At 38.9% G+C, this 21810-nt stretch overlaps 1 protein-coding gene across 1 annotated transcript in view; it reads right to left on the minus strand.

Moving 5' to 3' along the window:
• The window catches only part of HELZ2 (helicase with zinc finger 2), a 463733-nt gene that overhangs the window by 441794 nt on the left and 129 nt on the right, over nt 1-21810 (minus strand). The window lies entirely within an intron of this gene.

The following is a 21810-nucleotide window of genomic DNA, read 5'->3' on the forward strand; positions in this document are numbered from 1 at the left end:
ATACAAATTTTCTGCTATGTGAAGAACATCTGAATGTAAAGTATTCTAAACATCTTCAGGTTTAGCACAGTTAGTCTAGCACAGTGTCGGGTTAGCGCAACTGAAAACAAACAGTTTTTTCTTTCAGCCCACCCTATAGAAGTTAATGGGGAATATGCGTTAATGTGTTCGCAATTTCCAACTTGTTAGCAGGCGAGCGAAAAAAAAAATGTAGCACGCCAGCTGTAATCTGGCCCACAGTCTTTTACAGAAGAAAAGTAGTAATTCACAGACTGGTACAGGTGTAAAAGCCTTAGCCTCCTAATTTACAGACAATTTGCAGAAGTAAACTTTTAACATAAACATACAAAAACAAAACTTTGCTCCGCAGTGCTTACTAAACAGAATTAAGCAATCCTTACAGAAGGTGGGTGGCTGTTCCCCCTTTAAATATTGCATGACATAAGCTCTGCATCAGCATGTTTTCTGTCTCACAGGTTCTATCTTTACAGCCCCAGCACACACTATTTACGTACTAATTGTCATTAACTAGTTGCAGGTGAGTGAACTTTAGATTATGGGAAAAATCTGAAGTGGATTCCTCACCTGTAACTAGGGTTGCCACCTTTTGGCCAGCTGATTCCTGGACACTTTTAAAATGGGAGTGACCAGAACATGGAGGGGTGTGGCTTGTGGGCGTGGCTTCACACAATCTCACTAAACTATTACATTTTGTCTTTTTTGGTCTGTGCGTGGTATGGCAGGAAGCTCTGGCTGGCACAGTACAGGCACTGTGTATCTGTGTATCAAAATAAAGGATATAGTCCCAAATTTTAAGGCTTTCACAAAAATCCAGAGAAATGGGAGGTGTGCTCTAGATCCCTGTGAAAGCATCAATATATGGGACTGAATTCTTTATTTTGATACACAGCGTGGTGATTAATTTATTACTTGGACACAATTTTTCTTTTTCTTTTAAAGGAAACTCATTGTTAAGTGTTTAATATTATTTTGTGTAACAGTATAGGCACTGATTATGGCAATTCAGGCTTCTAACCACGGGAATACTGACTCTGTCCTGGCTGGGTTAGTGTGGGAATGGGTACCTGGTGGACAAACTGGTATTATCTGACTGAGGGTGACTGGTGTGGTAGACAGTGTGTGGGTCAGGTGACCCTACTAGCCTAGCAATGACTTCAGAGTAGTTCAGGTAATAAATATATATGAAATGAATACAGGCCTGGCTCAGTCAGCTCAATGACTTGGCTAGGCTGGTCTGTTGCTTGAGAAAGGCTGATCATTACAGCTGAAACGAATTGCATTAATCCCTCACCTGTGCTACAGGGATTCCACAGAGTTCAGAACCCTCCTCTTCTAGTATCTATATACGGAGTGGAAAATAAGGTCAGATTGATTTACCTGCTAACTTTATTCCAGTAATATAGGCTAACAGTGGCCACACTGCTATTGTAATATCAAAGGCTGCAGCCTCATCTCCACATACACATATATGGCCTTATATTTTTTTTTAACTTTCAAGATGAACTTTTAAGATGAAGTTTAAGAAATCAAATTGAATTTGTGCCCTTTAGTTGTTTATGAATGTTCTACTCAGGAGATCAACTCCCTGTTTCCACTTTTTTAGTGTGAAGTTGTTGACCATAATCGATTTTTTATATGAGAAATAGTTTCCAGTATTTATTTTTATTTTTAAAGGAAAACCGTATGAATTTTTAAGTGAAAATATTTGTAATGAAGTCTGTTTAAGGGTTGGCCAACCTGTTACTACCATTGTATTTGTTAGTTACTTATTTGCATTATTTATATCTACATCATACACAAATAGTATACATAATTGAATGTGGATAACCAGCAATTAGACACCATTTCTACTAAGAATCAACAATCTTTATATGATTACAATTATCTTGAATTTTACACATACATAGTGTGTCTTATACATTCTATCTCTATATTATGGTATTAGCTTCCTTAAGCGCTCTTTTTCTATAACTCTGTTCCCCCTGGTCTGGCAGTCGCACACAGTCTCTCTTGGCGGGCAGCTCAGTCTCTCTCTTAATGAGTCTTATCTTTCCGGAATAACTGGTCACCTGTCATGAGATTGCATCACCTGCACACCTTTATTGGTACCACCACCTAGCTCAAGCCTGCAGCCACTCACACAAAGACTCCCAACCCCCCGCTTACCCTTACCTGGCCAGGCCAAGATTAAAAGTTTAAAGTGTAGTCAATCAGTGAAGACTCCTAAATAACTTCACGGGAGTGAGCACAATGTTATCTATATGACACATGTGAACTAGCACAGTCTAACTGTGAAAAACTTTCAAAATGCTCTGAGCTAGGAGGCGGTTTTCAACTGTTTAGAAATCAGTTTGAGCCTAGCTAGGTTTAGCTTTTCACAAATACCACCAAGGGAACAAAGCAAATTTGATGATAAAAGTAAATTGGAAAGTTGTTTAAAATTGCATGCCCTATCTGAATCATGAAATTTTAGTTTTGACTTTACTGTCCCTTTAATTCCGGGGCTGTCCCGGTCATATTGGGACTGTTGGAAAGTAAACCCTACCTGTAACTCTGTGCCACATTCAACCTGTGGAGTGTTTAACTGGCTCATAATACACAATTCAATAGTCCATTTTCAATAACACCAATAACAGTGCAGAATTTGTGGAAAAATATATACTCCATTATAAACAATCCCTTGAGCTCAGACACACTTTATAAAAGTCTGGGCTGACAATACCAATTGGACTGACGTCACAATCAAAGAGTTGTTGTATTAACATTGACTTGAAGATACCACTGCTCCTATCCTCGGTCTGGTGCTAGTTAAAGGGACAGTCTACTCCAAAGTTGTGATTGTTTAAAAAGATAGATAATCCCTTTATTGCCCATTCCCCAGTTTTGTACAACCAACACAGTTACATTAATTTAATTGTTACCTCTGTGATTACCTAGCATCTAAGCCTCTGCAGAATGCCCCCTTATCTCAGGGCTGTCAATGACTTGCATTTTAGCCAATCAGTGCGGCCTAGTTTGCAGCTCCACAGGAGTGAGCACAGTGTTAGCTATATGGTAAACATTAACTAGCTCTGCCTTGGTGTGCATAGCTTATAAAATGGACCAAGATAAAGGCAACCTGCAGGGGCTTAAAAATATGCAGAGATTTAGAGTTTTACATGTTATAAAGTATATTAATATAACAATGTTGGTTGTGCAAATCTGGGGAATTGGTAGTAAAGGCATTATCTATCTTTTTAAACAAAAACATTTTTGGAGTAGACTGTCCCTTTAACTACCTCACAATGACATTCTTGTAAAGACTTTTTCCTCTTCCTCATGCACAACTGCCTTACCCATTCCACTAACAATTTCTTCTAAATAGGGCTCTATCATCAATCACTATAGTGACACTGCTGATATCCCCCACTAGGTTCTGCACCAAATGGATTATACCTGAGACAATTTTGGCCATTTCCTCATTGGACATCAATGTCCTTTTCACAGGAATTGTATTATAACATTTTTAAAGTGACACCTACAATGAATTATTAAATGTCTCCACCCTTTCAGAATGCTCCTCTAATATCTGTAATCACTGACCTGCTGACGTGTGTTATGACTGCTTGAATAAGGAAGCTTAAAGGGACGCTGAACCCAAGTTTTTTCTTTTGTGACTCAGATAGAGCAAGCAATTTTAAGCAACTTTCTAATTTACTCTTATTATCAAATTTTCTTCGTTCTCTTGCTATCTTTATTTGAAAAGCAAGAATGTAAGTTTAGAAACCGGTCCATTTTTGGTGAACAACCTGGGTTATTCTTGCTGATTGGTGGATAAATTCACCCACCAATAAACAATTGCTGTCCATTGTTCTAAACCAAAAAGTGTCTGGCTCCTTAGCTTAGATGCCTTCTTTTTCAAATAAAGATAGCAAGAGAACAAAGAAAAATTGATAATAGGAGTAAAATTGGGTTTAGCATCCCTTTAAAGGGATATGAAACCCCATTTTCTCTTGTTAAGTGTATCCAGTCCACGGATCATCCATTACTTATGGAATATATTCTCCTTCCCAACAGGAAGTTGCAAGAGTCCACCCACAGCAAAGCTGCTATATAGCTCCTCCCCTAACTGCCATACTCTGTCATTCTCTTGCAAGCCTCAACATAGATAGGAGGTCGTGAGAGTCTGTGGTTTTTTATACTTAGTTTATTCTTCAATCAAAAGTTTGTTATTTTTAAATGGCACCGGAGTGTGCTGTTTATCTCAGGCAGTATTTGGAAGAAGAATCTGCCTGCGTTTTTTCTATGATCTTAGCAGACGTAACTAAGATCCATTTGCTGTTCTCACACATTCTGAGGAGTGAGGTACTTCAGAGGGGGAATGGCGTGCAGGTTTTCCTGCAGATAAGGTATGTGCAGTAAAATATTTTTCTAGGAATGGAATTGACTAAGAAAATACTGCTGATACCGAAGTAATGTAAGTAAAGCCTTAAATGCAGCGATAGCGACTGGTATCAGGCTTATTAATAGAGATACATACTCTTATAAAAATGTGTTTTAAAACGTTTGCTGGCATGTTTAATCGTTTTTTAACGTACATTGGTGATAACACTGTAATGTTGGTATAGCCTTAAATGCAGTAAAAGCGACTGGTATCAGGCTTATTAATAGAGATACATACTCTTGTAAAAATGTGTTTTAAAACGTTTGCTGGCATGTTTAATCGTTTTTTAACATATGTTTGGTGATAAAACTTATTGGGGCCTAAGTTTTTTCCACATGGCTGGCTTAAATTTTGCATAGAAACAGTTAACTGAAGCTTCCCACTGTTGTAATATGAGTGGGAAGGGCCTAATTTAGCGCTTTTTTGCGCAGTTAAAATTACAAAATGAATCATCCAGATTCCCTCAGCAGTCCCATGAATACTACAGGACATTTCTAAAGGGCTAAAAAGACTTCCAAAATCGTTTATAGGGAAGGTAATCCACAGCTCTGTTTTTAAAAAAACGTCTGTCGTTTTTTTGATCTGTTTTTTGCATTAAGGGGTTAATCATCCATTTGCAAGTGGGTGCAATGCTCTGTTACCTTATTACATGTACTGTAAAAATTTCGTTTGTTTTACTGCCTTTTTTCACTGTTTTTCAAATTTTGACAAAATTTGTTTCTCTTAAAGGCACAGTAACGTTTTATATATTTGCTTGTTAACTTGATTTAAAGTGTTTTCCAAGCTTACTAGTCTCATTATTAGTCTGTTCTAACATGTCTGACATAGAGGAAGCTCTGTGTTCATTATGTTTTAAAGCCATGGTGGAACCCCATCTTAGAATGTGTACCAGATGTACTGATTTCATGTTAAACAATAAAGATCATTTTTTGTCTTTAAAAACATTATCACCAGAGGATTCTGTCGTGGGGGTAGTTATGCCGATTAACTCTCCCCACGTGTCAGACCTTTTGACTCCCGCTTTAGGGACTCACGCTCAAATGGCGCCAAGTACATCAAGGGCACCCATAGCGTTTATTTTACCAGGGGATTCTGTCGAGGGGAAAGTTATGCCGACTAACTCTCCCCACGTGTCAGACCCTTCGACTCCCGCTTCAGGGACTCACGCTCAAATGGTGCCAAGTACATCAAGGGCGTCCATAGCGTTTATTTTACAAGACATGGCAAAGGTGGTGAATAATACTCTGGCAGCAGTATTAGTCAGACTACCTGAAATTAAAGGAAAGCAGATAGCTCTGGGGGTAGATACAGAGCATACAGACGCTTTAAGAACCATGTATGATACTACCTCACAATATGCTTAGTCTGTGGGTGATTTTTTTGACTCAGGGAAGATGATTTAACCTGATTCTGATATTTCTACATTTAAAATTTATGCTTGAGAACCTCCACTTGTTGCTCAGGGAGGCTTTGGCTGCTCTGAATGAATGTGTACAATCGCAGGGCCAGAGAAATTGTGTAGACTGGATAAATAATATGCAGTGCCGGTGTGAACTGATGTTTTTCCAATACCTAAAGAGGTTTATTAAAATTTTTTTAATAAGGAATGGGATAGACCAGGTGTGCCGTTCTCTTCCCCTCCTATTTTTTAGAAGAATGTTTTCTAATAGTTACGACCACACGGGACTTCTGGCAGACAGTTCCTAAGGTGGAGAGAAGAGTTTCTACTCTAGCTAGGTGTACCACTACCTCTGGCGAGGACAGTTGTGCTTTTTAGATCCAATGGATAAAAAATGTTTATTCAACAGGGTTTTATCCTGCAGCCCCTTGCATACATTGCTTCTGTCACTGCTGCTGCGGCGTTCTGGGTTGAGTCTCTTGATGAGGCTTTACAGTTAGCGACTCCATTGGATGAATATATTTGACAAGCTTATGCTAGCCAATTCCTTTGTTTTCTGATGCCTTTGTTCATTTGACTAGACTAACGGCTAAGAATTCTGTTTTTTACTATACTGGCGCGCAGAGCGCTATGGCTTATATCATGGTCAGCTGTCGTGACTTTAATAAATAAGCTACTTAACTTCCCTTCAAGGGGCAGACCCTATTCGGGCCTGGTTTGAAGGAGATTATTGCTTATATCACTGGAGGAAAAGGTCATGCCCTTCCTCAGGATAGGTCCAAATCAAGGGCCAAGAAAGGTCTAATTTTCGTGCCTTTTAAAACTTCAGGGCAGGTGTGGCATCCACTTCCTCTAAGGCAAAACAAGAGGGAATTTTTGCTCAGTCCAAGGCGGTCTGGAGACAATCGGACCTGGAACAAAGATAAGCAGGCCAAGGAGCCTGCTGCTGCCTCTAAGGCAGCATGAAGGAACGGACCCCTATCCGGTAACGGATCCTATAGGGGGCAGACTTTCATTCTTCGCCCAGGCGTGGGCAAGAGATGCCCAGGATCCCTAGGCATTGGAATTTATATCCCAGAGATATCTTCTGGATTTCAAAGATTCCCCCCCAAAAAAGGGGAGATTTTGCCTTTCCAATTATCTGCAAACCAGATAAAGAAGGAGGCATTCTTACATTGTGTACGAGATCCATCCAGTTCCAAGAGAGGAACAGGGACAGAGTTTTTACTCAAATCTGTTTGTGGTTCCCAAGGAGAGGGAACCTTCAGACCTATTTTGGATCTAAAGATCTTAAACAAATTCCTCAGAATTCCGTCTTTTAAGATGGAAACTATTCGTACCATCTTAACTATGATCCAGGAGAGTCAATAGAGGACTACAATGGATTTGAAGGATGTTTATCCTCACATTGTGATGCATAAAGATCACCATCGTTTTTCAGGTTTGCCTTTCTAGACAGGCATTACCAGTTTGTAGCTCTTTCCGTTGGGATATCTACAGCCCCAAGAATCTTTATGGAGGTTCTGGGGACGCTTTGGCGGTCCTTAGGCCGCGGGGCATAGAAGTGGCCCCTTATTTAGACGACATCCTGATACAGGCGTCAAACATCCAAATTGCCAAGTCTCATACGGACGTAGTACTGGCATTTCTGAGATCACATGGGTGGAAAGTGAACAAGGAAAGAGTTCTCTATCCCCAATCTCAAGGGTTTCCATCTTAGGGACTCTGATAGATTCTGTAGAAATGAAAATTTACCTGACGGAGTCCAGGTTGTCAAAGTTTCTAAATTTCTGCCGTGTTTTTCATTCCATCCGCGCCCTTCGGTGGCTCAGTACATGAATGAAATCGGCTTAATGGTAGCGGCAAGGGACATAGTACCGTTTGCACGTCTACATTTCAGACCGCTGCAACTATGCATGCTCAGTCAGAGGAACGGGGATTACACAGGTTTGTCCCCCTGTTAAACCTGGACCAAGAGACCAGAGATTCTCTGGTGACTATGTCGGGTCCATCTGTCCAAGGGTATGACCTTCCGCAGGTCAGATGGGACAATTGTTTCAATAGATGCCAGCCTTTTAGGTTGGGATGCAGTCTGGAACTCCCTGAAGGCTCAGGGATAGTGGACTTAGGAGGAGACCCTCCTTCTAATAAATATTCTGGAACTGGGAGTGATATTCCATGCTCTTCAGACTTGGCCTCAGTTAAGCAACTCTGAGGTACATCATATTCAGTCGGACAATATACACGACTGTGGTTTACATCAGCCATCAAGGAGGAACAGAAGTTCCCTAGCGATGTTAGAAGTCTTACAATAATTCACTGGACAGAGACTCACTCTTGTCTATCAGCTATCCATATCCCAGGTGTTGAGAACTGGGAGGTGGTTTTTCTAAGTCGTCAGACTTTTCTTCCGGGGGAGTGGGATTTCCTCCGGAGGTCAAGACCAAGCAGGAGAGGGCTTTGGTGTTTTTGTCAGCGCCTGCGTAGCCACGCAGGACCTGGTATGCAGATCTGGTGGACATGTCATCCTTTCCATCATGGTCTCTGCTTCTGAGACAGGTCCCTCTACCTCAGGGTCCTTTCAACCATCTAAATAGAATCAATCTGAGATGGACTGCCTGGAGACTGAACGCTTGATGTTATCAAAGCATGGCTTCTCCGAGTCAGTCATTGATACCTTAATACAGACATGAAAGCCTGTCTCTAGGAAAATTGAACATAGATATGGTGTAAATATCTGATTGTTATGAATCCAAGGGTTACTCATGGAGTAAAGTCTGGATTCCCAGGATATTATCTTTTCTCCAAGATGTTTTGGAGAAAAGGGTTGTCAGCGAATTCCTTAAAAGGGACAGATTTTTACTCTGTCTATTTTTTTGCACAAGCGTCTGGCAGGTATTCTAGACGTTCAGGCATTTGGTCAGGCTTTGGTTAGATCCAAGCCTGTGTTTAAAACTGTTGCTCCACCATGGAGCTTAAACCTGGTTCTTAAGGTTTCTTCAAGAAGTTCCGTTTGAACCTTTTTTGTTCCATAGATATCAATCTTTATCTTGGAAAGTTCCTTTTGGGTAGCTATTTCCTCGACTCGTAGAGTCTCCAAGTTATCTGTGTTACAATGTGATTCTCCTTATCTGGTCCTTCGTACGGATAAGGTAGTCCTGTGTACCAACCTGGGTTTTTTCCTAAGGTGGTATCTAACAAGAACATCACTCAAGAGATAGTTGTTCCATGCTTGTATCCTAATTCTTCCTCAAAGAAGGAACGTCTATTACACAATATTGGACGTGGTTTGGGCTTTAAAGTTTTACTTACAAGCTACTACAGTTTTCATCAAACGTTCACCTTGTTTGTTGTCTATTCTGGACAGAGGAGAGGTCAAAAGACTTCAGCAGCCTCTCTGTCTTTTTGGTTAAAAAGCATAATTCATTTAGCTTATGAGACTGCTGGACAGCAGCCTCCTGAAGGGATTACAGCTCATTCTACTAGAGCTGTGGTTTTCACTTGGGCTTTTTTTTTTTTAAATGTGGCTTCTGTTGAACAGATTTACAAGACGGAGTCTTGGTCTGCGCTTCATACTTTTTCAAATTTAACAAATTTGATACCTTGCTTCTTCGGAGGCTATTTTTGGGAGAAAGGGTTTCTTACAGGCAGTGGTAACTTCCGTTTAAGTACCTGCCTTGTCCCTCCCATCATCCGTGTACTTTAGCTTTGGTATTGGTATCCCACAAGTAATGGATGATCCGTGGACTGGATACACTTAACAAGAGAAAACATAATTTATGCTTACCTGATAAATTTATTTCTCTTGTAGTGTATCCAGTCCACGGCCTGCCCTGTCACTTTAAGGCAGGTAAATTTTTTCATTTGAACTACAGTCACCACTGCACCCTATGGTTTTTCCTTTCTCTGCATGTTTTCGGTCGAATGACTGAGTATGGCAGTTAGGGGAGGAGCTATATAGCAGCTTTGCTGTGGGTGGACTCTTGCAACTTCCTGTTGGGAAGGAGAATATATTCCATAAGTAATGGATGATCCGTGGACTGGATACACTACAAGAGAAATAAATTTATCAGGTAAGCATAAATTATGTTTTTTATTTTATGATTCAGACAGAGCATGCAATTTTAAGAAAATTTCTAATTTACTCCTATAATCAATTTTTATTTATTCTCTTGGCATCTTTATTTTAAAATCGGGGGTTGTATAAACAATAAATCGGGTGCTGCAGAGACATCAACAGCTGTAATTTACATTTGCTGCTCCCGAACTTATGTGCAGAGCTTGTAGGGTTAAGTTCATGGAGCAGTGAGTGTAAGAAGCTGCAGAAGAATTTACACTTCTAGTGGGGGGCAGGAGAAATTTGTACTAAACGTTTAATTTTCAATTGCACTTACTTTTGTGTAATCAGACAGCGCTGAGATAAGAAAGAGAGAAACAGATAAGGTCTGCTCTCCCTGCAAGCTCAGACCATTTTAACAGGTTGTGTTTTCCAGTAGCAAAAGCAGCCAATTCATATAAAAAATAAACATAAAGGAGCAATTTATCATTAATTTTATACTCAGCAGCTGGGATAACAAGTCATTGGAAAAGCATTAGGGGGAAAATAATTCAGAGTTCACTGTCCCTTTAATGGTCCTTTAAACCAACTCACTGGCAACCAATCAAAAGTGGGCACATTCCATCCAAACTGTAGCTCACATTGGACTTAATACCGTTTTTGATTATAATATAGTTCTGTTTACTTAAGGTATGTTGACTCACTTGTTTGTTAGTAACATTACCTTATACTTATTTGCTGTGTCAATACTGGCATGTACAACATAATACAATAGATCAGGATTCTTAAAACTTTTTTCCCCAAGACCCAGTGACATAATACCACATACCTTTGTGACCCTAATTTTATGCTTGGTCTAAAAATGTCAGAGGTAGTATATAACAAGAAAGCTGCAATTTTTGGCAAAGTGACTAAAATATGAGCTTACTTTATTCCTGACTGTAGTCAAACTTGCAAGTGTTGTAAAAGATAATAGCACACACACACACTCTCTCTCATACAACACACACTCTCATGCCTTACACACACACACACTTTCATATCATACACAAATACCACACACACACACCACACACAATATCATACCACACACCTTTATAACATACACACACACACTCTCATACTACACACACTCTCATATCACACACACACCACACACAATCTCATACCACACACCTTTATAACATACACTCACACTCTCATACCATTTTCACACACCACACAAAATCTCATACCACACACCTTTATAACATACACACACGCTCTCATACCACACAATTTTTGGCAAAGTGACTAAAATGTGAGCTTACTTTATTCCTGACTGTAGTCAAACTTGCAAGTGTTGTAAAAGATAATAGCACACACACACACTCTCTCTCATACAACACACACTCTCATGCCTTACACACACACACACTTTCATACCATACACAAATACCACACACACACACCACACACAATATCATACCACACACCTTTATAACATACACACACACACTCTCATACTACACACACTCTCATATCATACACACACCACACACAATCTCATACCACACACCTTTATAACATACACTCACACTCTCATACCATTTTCACACACCACACACAATCTCATACCACACACCTTTATAACATACAAACACGCTCTCATACCACACACACTACACCCACTCTCATATCATACACACATCACACACAATCTCATATCACACATATCACACACTCTCATACCATACACACACCACACAAACTCATACCACACATACCACACACCTTTACAACATACACACACACTCTCATACAGCATACACACACTTTCAAACCACACATACTCACACACACCACTCACACTCACATATAACACACACACAAGTCGTGACCCAGTAAACATAGTGTTGCGACCCAGTAATGGGTCCCGACCCCTAGTTTGAAGAACCCTGCAATAGATCATACAAATCATAATAAAATAAACACAAGCACAATGCAATATATGTACTCTTGACCCCTTGAATTGTCAAGACTCTTGGCCCTAACAATAACATGAAACATTCAACCTCCAAATTTTCTTTTCCCATCATCCTACCCCTTTTAAATAAAGACAACACCTTTTTGGAATAAATTAGGCTGCAGCTTTTTTTATTACAAACAACCTTCTTAACATAACTATATAGGTCAATTTTCACAATACATTAACCATAACAATAAAAAATGACATCCAAAAATTATGTCTTTAGAGAATGCAGACGACTGAATGACTACTGCCTTATATGGGAACCGTGGGAATCGCTCTGGATCCGTAAACTTCCATAGTCAGACTAACTAATTAGACTGGAGTAGTGGCCAGCAGATGTGACCCCCTACTTCCCTATTCCCCATACAGTTCTAGAATTTAGATAATTCCTAATATGCGACGCTTAACCCCCCCCCCCAAAGATGAACCCGGTGCGGAGGCAGCCAGACAGCCTCGCTATATTAATGTACTTAAGCAGAAGAGAGATTTGCCATCTCTGTCCACTAGAGTTCGTAATACTGAACCAACGAGGTGCCCTAATAGATTAAACTGTTATCTCAAAGGTCATGCCTTCAATGTTTCTTGTAGAACAGTCAGAAGACTCAGAATAAAACATAAACAAGGGGCGCCAACATAGTGTAATTCGTACAAAACCAAGTGGGATAAGACTGTGTGCAATATTCCACTCACAAGAGAAGTGGCACCTTAAACCAATGAGGTGCTAACAGGCAGGCTGACGTTCACAACCAGCAGTCAGTACTCTGGGGTTCTCAAACGTGAGACCCGTGGAATCTGGATGGTAACGTAGGGGGTAGCAGTGATAATCCTTCCGAACCAACAATCAGGTGTGTGCTCTCCCCAAGGCTGCTCTCAGGCTAAAGTCCGTATCGGAAAGCTTACTGTGTCAACGCACAGATTCTTGATAAGTAACCCAAACGGAAAAAAAGATATACAGGTACCACAGAAAGCCGGGTCGTGGTTTGAAAAGCAGGTTGTCTTTATTTCTTTTTTGCAACGCGTTTCTCGGTCAGCATAGGACCGTTTCATCAGGCAGTGAAAGAAAATATGTAAACAAAAGGTGACCTCTGTAAAAACTAGGTTTTAAGAGCTGAGGTACTTCTCAACCTCCTCTCGCAAAGTTTTTGTATATCTGAGTGCAACACTATGTCTATATATTGTGTATTCTTTTTGCATTGCATAAGATGTATATTACGTATACAACCTCAATAAAAATTATTTTATAAAAAAAAATTACATCCAACTGCTCTCCCACCCCATGGGGAGGCTGTGCAAGAGGGAGGCAGACTAGCATCCCCTGCCATATTAAACGGTGACAAAAAGCATGTTAAATTGAATACCCACCCAAACAAATGCCCAGGGGCAGGAAGGGTGGGCGAATCTGTCACCTTGCTCCTCACGTGACTACTCTCTCCCGCTCAGCTCAATGCTTACGCGCCATAGCTCCACCCCTTCTAACTACCAATCCCAGCCGGGGGGCCTCCAGGGGTCAAATGACCCTTCCCTCTTGGTCCAGGTGCAAACCATATGTGCACTATAGCTTGTCAGTCAGAAGAAAAAAATGTAAATTGAGGAGAGACTAGTGTGTTTAGTGTAGAGGATAGGACAAAAGCATTATTCATTAGTTGTCTGCTGCAATTTGTTACTTGCTAGATTAGTGAAGTAGTGGGCAATTCCAGCTATGCACGTGCTTACACATACACTGTACTACTATATACACATTACAATACTACAAAACAGACTATATATGATACACTATAACAGAATACAAGTAATATAGTGGAATAAATATACATGTATTCTATTGTTATTACTATTATATATATATATATATATATATATATATATATATATATATATATATATATATATATATATATATATAGGTTTAAAACAAAGAAATCCTGAACCAAGTATATCAGGATGAAAGACAGGGAATTCAGCACTCTTTTTGAAAAGTATTTTATTTAGCTCATCAAATTGAAATGAGGAGTATCCAAAAAATAAACTTACGTGGCCACAAGAGAGGACAATCTCTAGCATTTATTCAATGTGCGAGACAAATTGTTTCAAAAATACAGATACAATATGTCTATAAACTATAGACCAAAATAATGTACATACAAAAGAAAAAATGAACACAAAATTATAATACAAACCTGACCGGTCAGGGGTAAGTGTGAATGCTTGAACCTAGTACATATACTGACAAAGAGTTTCAAAAGGTATACCAATATTGCAGCAGATAGCTTAATCTGCTGTTTGTTATCATGTCAGACAAAGATATCTCATTGTATGAACAGTGGAGTAAATGTATTTCATAGGAAGCCTTTGTCAGACTACTACACCCTACTGCGAACGGCACCTTCAAGTATAAGGTTAATTGCCGGGCAGGTATAAGAATGGGATCTAAGTAGATACTGACATTGCGCCCAAAGAAATGTAGTGTAACTATGGGCAGTACATATAAGGCATATTATTGTAGTGTACATACATGTATATGAGGAGATATATTAGTGAGACACACTTATCAAACTACTACACCCTGCTGCGTACGGCACCTTATTAAATAAGGCCAAATGCCGTGCAGGTATATTGATGGGATCTAAGTAGTTATTAATAATGTGTCTCAAAATATGTACATTCGTCTGTTAGTAAGCAGGTAGCAAACAATATAAGCGTAAGCATAGAAAATAGCTCAACAGGAATGAGTAACAGGCAGGTAGTAACATATGTTTCTGTTAGTTGCTAGACAGTCCCGTGCAAGCAGTCTTAAATACATGAGGATGAAAAGTTCATGTTAGAGATGGTAAGCATTAGTGCAAAGTAGAAGACTGCATAGTAGTTTTGCATAGTGATGGTATCATTTAGAGACTTGTAGATTTACCCTTGCAACCGGGTAGCGATATCCAGATCATATATAGATGTGCCTATTTATCAGGCAAGAGTTATAATAACATACGACCTGTTTCCTGCACAGTCCTAGGACTAGTAGATGGTAAATAGTCCTTTGTGGATCCCCAAAATCATCTTACAGGAGATCCTTTGTGAGCGTTAGTTTGCCAAGCTTCTAAGTTCAGTGGCGTTCACACAGACCACATGTACCGTGTCGGCTTGTCCAATGCCGACGCGCGTTTCACCCGCTGGGTGTGTCGGGCTTCGTCAGGGCGTAATGACGTAGGGAGCATCTCCTCTCCCTTTTAAGCTTTGAGAGAATACACGCCCCTATTGAAAAGCTATAGAGCTCCATAGTGCTAAACAGGATAATTAAAAACAAGCGGACTCACTATATATTATCCAGATTCTAATATTGGTAATATTAAAAACATATAGCAAGCCTGACTTTTAACCTAAGTGAAAAATTATAAAGAATATGTACATAATAAGTCATAATTTGGTCATGCATATTACAGGGTAAATATAGAAAAATTACCAAATAAAATCTACGCCAATAGGGGCCCTTAACTTCAAAAAACTCAATTGAAAAATGTATTATATTGCAGCAGTGTAAGACTAATATGAAATTAGTACTCAATTGAGTAATTTATTATATCACTGTATGGTAAACGAATGTCTGAAAACGAGAATTGGGTTAAGATGACATCAATGCCTTACAAAAAGCAGGCCATGTCTATCCTATCATTCAACCCATTAGGTATCTGGGTTTGTAGGATCGTGATCCACCTACATTCCTTCTGGAGGAGGACTTTATCGTTATCACCCCCTCTGTTATTGGTAATACCTCTGTCAATACCAATGAATGAGAGGGAGTCAGGATTGCAGGCATGAATTTCTTCAAAATGTTTTGCCACATTACTTTTGGGATTTTTATATTTAATGTCATCCCTATGTTCAGTTATCCTGTCCTTTATGGCTCTCCTGGTTTTACCCACGTAAAAACGTGGGCAACTACAGGAGAGGAGGTAAATAACCCCTTCAGTACTACATGTAATGTGGTGTTTTAATTTGTATATTTTGCCTGTGTGGGTTGAAAACACTTTAGTTTTTACCATGTATTTGCACGCCACACATCTTCCACAGGGATGATTTCCAGTGGACCTATGTGTGGTAAGCCAATCTGTTTGTTTTTTGAGTGATGTATATTGACTTCTCACGAATTTATCTCTCAGATTGGGTGCTCTTCTGGCAGTGATTGTGGGGTGATCTCCTACTTCTCTAGATACCCCTTCATCACTCGTTAGAACGTGCCAGTTTTTCTCCAGTATCTTTCTCACTGTTTTCCAGTGACAATTATAGTCCGCTATTAGTCTGATTGGACCCTGTTTTGCTTTTTGCTTGGGTACAAGAAGTTGCTCTCGGTCAGAATTAGCTGCTTCATTTAGAGCTCTGTTGACAACTCTTTTAGAGTACCCCCTATTTAGAAAACGTTGGTGCATCTCTTTAGCATGTTCATAGTATTTTGTTTTAGTGGAGCAGTTACGACGTAATCTAAGGAACTGCCCCTTAGGTATCCCCTTCTTAAGATGGTCAGGATGATGGCTTGTCGCAAGAAGCAAACTATTAGTTGCAGTGGTTTTGCGAAAGTTCTCAGTAACAATGGAACCCTGATTGAGGATAATCTTAATATCCAGAAAGGATATTTCCTCCTTACTGGTTTGCAGTGTGAGATAGATATTTTTGTCATTTTTATTCAGAGTTTCTACAAAAGCAGAAAGACTGGTTTCTGAGCCCTCCCATAAGAGGAAAATGTCATCCACATATCGAAGCCATATGTGGATGTTTTCCTCAAAGAGAGGGCTTTGGTATACATCTTCCATCTCCCAGGCTCCCAAATGGAGGCAAGCATATGTGGGGGCACATGTTGCCCCCATAGCTGTCCCCTGCTGTTGAACATACACTTTGTTGTCAAAAAGAAACACATTATTTGTCAAAATGAACTCCAACAGTTCCATGACAAAGTCAGTGTGCTGTTGTGTTTGTGTGCCTCTCATTGCAAGGAAGTGATGGCATGCCTTCAAACCAACATTGTGTGGGATGGACGAATATAGTCCTTCCACATCTAGACAGGCCATGATAGCACCTGGAGGGACTGACAGGTTATCAATTTTTCTTAAGAAGTCTGCCGTGTCCAGGATGTAAGATGGTAGTGTACTCAAAAATGGCCTAAGAAAGTAATCTACGTAATTGCCTAAATTTTCAGTTAGGCTGCCAATGCCGGCAATTATTGGACGGCCAGGCGGATGGTTGGCATTCTTATGTATTTTGGGAATACAATAGAAGACAGGTGTTATTGGATGCTCAGGGTAAAGATATTTCTGTTCATGAGTAGTAATCAAGCCATCATTCTTTGCTCTTTTCAATATATTAAAAAGTTTAAATTGTAGGGAAGATGTTGGATTAAATGTCAATGCTTTGTAATGCTTCTTATTCAGAAGTTGACGTTTTGCCTCTAGGACATACATATTCTCATCCCACAGGACTAGGTTTCCACCTTTGTCCGCGGGCTTGATTAGAAACCCTTTTGCCGTGATGAGATCGGTGAGTGCTTTGCGTTCAGGTTTTGTTAGGTTATCATCAACAATTCCTGTAAAAGACAATCGGTTCACCTCTTTCTCAACTTGTCTTACAAAAATATTGACAGCTGGCACCATTGATAGTTGCGGCATATATTTTGATTTTGCTTTAAAGTTAGAGGTGGTTTTGTTGTAATAAGGAAGATCCTTAATCTGGGTAGGAGCATATTGGCTTCCTTCATTTTCTTCTAATAAGCTTTGTAAGTTTTCTAAAGTGGACTTATCCTCCAAGGTAATGGCGACATCGTCCACTAGGTGTTTACTTTTGCCCTTCATTAATTGTGACAACACAATTTTTCGGGCAAACAGGTGGAGGTCTTTTATAAAATTAAACTTGTGAAGGTTATTCAAGGGGCAGAAGGAAAGGCCTTTTTTAAGTACCTCTATATGGGCGAGGTTTAACTTAAAAGAAGATAAATTTATTATCTGGAGGCCTTCTTCAGCTGTTTTTAGTATCCCCTGCGTCCCCGGAATCGCTGGGGTCTGCCCCTCACAAAATTCCCCCGATTTTGTTGTTGCCTCCGTTGTCTGGAGGGATACCTCCTCTCTCGTGAGTCTGAATTTTTCCCTCCTCCACCTTCTCTTCCTACCTCCTCTCCTCCTTCCCCTAAAAAATCATGTGATTTTTCTGTAGCTGATCTATGATGGTCTGATTCTACATCAGACACATCTGTGCCAGAGTCATAAGTCCCCCTTACTGCAAGATAGTTGTAAACTTTGTTGTTCTTATAATCATCATTATCTCTGGACAGTTTCCTGCCTTTCCTTAGTTTAATGTCATTTTGTAACCTAGCAATCTGTTCTTTAATTTCTTCATTAAGTTTTGCAAAGTTATGATTGTTAGAAAAGGTGTTTACTATTTTTTGGCATTCCTCTGCCTGTGTAATTGTCTTGTCCAATCTTTCTTTATTACGTTTAACCATTTTACCCATCAAAATGATGGAGCACTCGGTAAGGCTGTAGTTCCAGTCCTCCATAAATGCTTCTCCTCCTTCATCTTCCCTTAAGTTGGTCCCGGGGTCTAGTCTCAATCGTAAACCCCTAGGTATGATGTTATTTTTAATATAGTTCTCTAGGCTGGAGGTTTCAGCCCTGAGTTTGACCTGTTTCACTAAGAGTTTTTTATAGTTCTTAAATGCCCCATATATATTGACTGGTGCATTATTTTCTACCTGACTCTCTTCCAGACCTGACATAGACAGTGATGCTGTTAACTCAGCCTCCCAGTTCTCATCAGATAGTGTAAAAGCCATATCAGTGATATAATTGAAAAACAGGGCTTAAATGCCAAATATTTCTCTGTCTCCTGTAGCCACGTAAGTCTAGGATACACCCAAGAGTTGTAAACTCTTAGAAAATTAGTAATAGCAATATATGGTCACCTCTCCGGAAACCTATGGCTTGGTCATAAGACCCAGTAAAATAGGTACTGTAATTTAGAAAAATAGGGGAAATAACGGAGGGGACGCAGCTGCTGAGAGCTAATTTAAAGTGACCCACCAGTTCATAAACATATACCGGTATGGCCTTAAATATAACAGTAATGTGGTGCAGACCCTTAGAATAAATTATATGGGTTTAAAACAAAGAAATCCTGAACCAAGTATATCAGGATGAAAGACAGGGAATTCAGCACTCTTTTTGAAAAGTATTTTATTTAGCTCATCAAATTGAAATGAGGAGTATCCAAAAAATAAACTTACGTGGCCACAAGAGAGGACAATCTCTAGCATTTATTCAATGTGCGAGACAAATTGTTTCAAAAATACAGATACAATATGTCTATAAACTATAGACCAAAATAATGTACATACAAAAGAAAAAATGAACACAAAATTATAATACAAACCTGACCGGTCAGGGGTAAGTGTGAATGCTTGAACCTAGTACATATACTGACAAAGAGTTTCAAAAGGTATACCAATATTGCAGCAGATAGCTTAATCTGCTGTTTGTTATCATGTCAGACAAAGATATCTCATTGTATGAACAGTGGAGTAAATGTATTTCATAGGAAGCCTTTGTCAGACTACTACACCCTACTGCGAACGGCACCTTCAAGTATAAGGTTAATTGCCGGGCAGGTATAAGAATGGGATCTAAGTAGATACTGACATTGCGCCCAAAGAAATGTAGTGTAACTATGGGCAGTACATATAAGGCATATTATTGTAGTGTACATACATGTATATGAGGAGATATATTAGTGAGACACACTTATCAAACTACTACAAGTGTGTCTCACTAATATATCTCCTCATATACATGTATGTACACTACAATAATATGCCTTATATGTACTGCCCATAGTTACACTACATTTCTTTGGGCGCAATGTCAGTATCTACTTAGATCCCATTCTTATACCTGCCCGGCAATTAACCTTATACTTGAAGGTGCCGTTCGCAGTAGGGTGTAGTAGTCTGACAAAGGCTTCCTATGAAATACATTTACTCCACTGTTCATACAATGAGATATATTTGTCTGACATGATAACAAACAGCAGATTAAGCTATCTGCTGCAATATTGGTATACTTTTTGAAACTCTTTGTCAGTATATGTACTAGGTTCAAGCATTCACACTTACCCCTGACCGGTCAGGTTTGTATTATAATTTTGTGTTCATTTTTTCTTTTGTATGTACATTATTTTGGTCTATAGTTTATAGACATATTGTATCTGTATTTTTGAAACAATTTGTCTCGCACATTGAATAAATGCTAGAGATTGTCCTCTCTTGTGGCCACGTAAGTTTATTTTTTGGATACTCCTCATTTCAATTTGATGAGCTAAATAAAATACTTTTCAAAAAGAGTGCTGAATTCCCTGTCTTTCATCCTGATATACTTGGTTCAGGATTTCTTTGTTTTAAACCCATATAATTTATTCTAAGGGTCTGCACCACATTACTGTTATATTTAAGGCCATACTGGTATATGTTTATGAACTGGTGGGTCACTTTAAATTAGCTCTCAGCAGCTGCGTCCCCTCCGTTATTTCCCCTATTTTTATATATATATATATATATATATATATATATATATATATATATATATATATATATATATATATATATATATATATATATATATATATATCAAAAGATAGAAGACAGCACTCTCTGGTCTTAAATACAAAGGTTGTTCTATTTGTAGTGACGTTTCGGGGAAAGCTTCCCCTTCCTCAGACCCTGAGGAAGGGGAAGCTTTCCCCGAAACGTCACTACAAATAAAACAACCTTTGTATTTAAGACCAGAGAGTGCTGTCTTCTATCTTTTGCTATTATTACCCACATTCATGCACCCTGGCAAATCGTGATACTGTTCGTGAGAGTGCACTTGTCCTATTACCTATATATATATATATATATATATATATATATATATATATATATATATATATATATATATATATATATCAGTAAAAATTACTATTGCAGTATCTATCAGTCAATCCATCAATCTCAATCAATCTATCAATCTACACACACATTATAATTTAATGGCTTTAGAAATGTAGATGGCACAGGTCCTCTCAAGATCGTTCTGAATATGTAAATATCTGATGATAAAAGAAATCGGCTAAAAATATATTTATTTAGCTATGAGCTAAATAAATATATTGTATTTTTTTACCAACACTATTTGTATTTTCTACTTTTTGCTGAGATCACGTCGATACATGGATTCCAAGGAGTGACTACTTTTTTTTTTTTTTATATACGGAGTCTTATCTTTCCATCAACGGAGTATATCATTTCTTCCCCAGTCTGACCGCATCATACATATCGAGGAGATTTTCTCCAGACCAGCTGACTATATGGAGTGAGTATATTGCACTCATATCTTTTGGCATATCTACATACATCAACAAGTCGTTTTCTTTTACCATCAGAGATATTTACATATTCAGAACGATCCAGAGAGGACCTAAGCCATCTACATTTCTAAAGCCTTATATTTACAGCCCTTTGGGAGAGACTGAAGAAGGCTGCGGTCCACCTTAGAAGGAGAATATTAGTTCTTGGTCCATTGTTAACAGATTTTTGTTTTAAGATCTTGCATTATCTGTATACCTTGTTTGTTATTTACATTATAACTCAAGTATTTACTATAATTCATGCATCCATGTACTTACAAACCGTTATAAACATATGAAATGTAACTATTAACTTGCATTGTAATTCAGTTAACTACAAATACAAAATACTGTAATTAAAAAAAACGCAAAACATTAAGTTATACACACAAAGCCAGTTTTGCAGTTGTGTAATAAAGCCACTATCTGTTCGTTGATGCTCTCTCTAATTACAACCTGTAGACTAGAGATGCACTGACTTCAAATGA

This window comes from Bombina bombina, chromosome 1 (assembly GCF_027579735.1).
Source record: "Bombina bombina isolate aBomBom1 chromosome 1, aBomBom1.pri, whole genome shotgun sequence".
Lineage (NCBI taxonomy): Eukaryota > Metazoa > Chordata > Amphibia > Anura > Bombinatoridae > Bombina > Bombina bombina.